This window comes from Mastomys coucha, unplaced genomic scaffold, assembly GCF_008632895.1.
Source record: "Mastomys coucha isolate ucsf_1 unplaced genomic scaffold, UCSF_Mcou_1 pScaffold3, whole genome shotgun sequence".
Lineage (NCBI taxonomy): Eukaryota > Metazoa > Chordata > Mammalia > Rodentia > Muridae > Mastomys > Mastomys coucha.
In genome coordinates, this window is record NW_022196909.1 from 69,621,296 (window position 1) to 69,622,586 (window position 1,291).

Consider the following 1,291-nt stretch of genomic DNA (forward strand, 5'->3'; position numbering starts at 1 on the left):
AGAGACAGCATGACTCTGAGGAGTTCTGACACAACCAGGATCACAGGAAGGACAGGCTCCAGTCAGATTTAGCAAGGGCAGGTAGCACTAGAGTTAACCAGATGGCAGGAGCAAGTGTAAGAAAATAAACAACACAAACCGAGGTCACTTGCCATCATCAGTGAAGGAAACCGTCCTGCAGTTTCTCTTCTTCCGTGGGTGTTCACGAACTGGGGTAATTGAGTTTCTGTGAAAATAAGCGGGACGGGAGAAAGAAAGAGCACGACACCAAGTAAACTTTATCAAGGTGTGTTTTTTACTAAATGAACCGAGATATATATAGCTAAGGCAGAACAATCCTTCAGCTTTTAGCATAGACGTGAGAACAGGGAAATAACATTGCAGTCTATAAACAAAACACCCTTCAAGCAAGGGCTCTAGGCAGGAAAGGGATTAGAGGTCTCAGTTCCTTTGAAGTCTAGGCTACCAGGTCTGTCTTTGATCTCTGGTGCTGCCTCTGGTGATTCACACCTGTTGCGCAGGGCAGAGCAGCTGCCTCCGGAGACTCACGCCTATCGCGCAGGGCAGAGCAGTGCAGCGGGACACCACACTAAACCCCATTTCGTTTAAAAACGATGCAGGGAAATGCGATAGGATCTCGACACGAATACATGGGCAACATAGTGGTGCATAACACCTTCTGACTCCGTCCCTCAAGGCACTTACGCACAGTGGGAAATTCAGGCCATGAAACGTCTGTAACCCAGACAGCCTTCGACCACGTGCCAGCCTGGGGCAACTTCCCAGCCAGGAAAGGGTCATCTAGATGCACCATCTTCCATGCAAAATGCCAAGGCTCGTCCGCAAAACCCAGGGTCCGAATGCTGCTCACAATCTCCGTAACTCTGTCAGTCAGGTGCTGGATTCAGCAGGGCGGGGCGTGGTGCAGCTGGGAGCCAGGGCTCCAAGTCTGTTGCCAGGAGATGGTCTCAGGATGATGTAAATCAGTTCTTTGAAGCCTCTGGAAACTGAATTAACCTTTGAAAGGCTGAAAGCTAAGTGGGAAGCAGGCATTCTCGGGAGTTGCCTGCTCCAGCAAACATTGAAACCGTCATGAAACTTTGCTCCGAGGGAGATTTTCTGCTTGAATTGGGATAAGCAGGTTTTTCTTGAGAAGCTGGTGATTTATCAGGATCCAGGCATTCTCGGGAGTTGCCTGCTCCAGCAAACATTGAACCGGTCAAGAAACTTTGCTCAGGGTGAGCTTTTCTGCTTGAGTCGGGATAAGCAGATTTTAGCAGTTTTCCAAAGC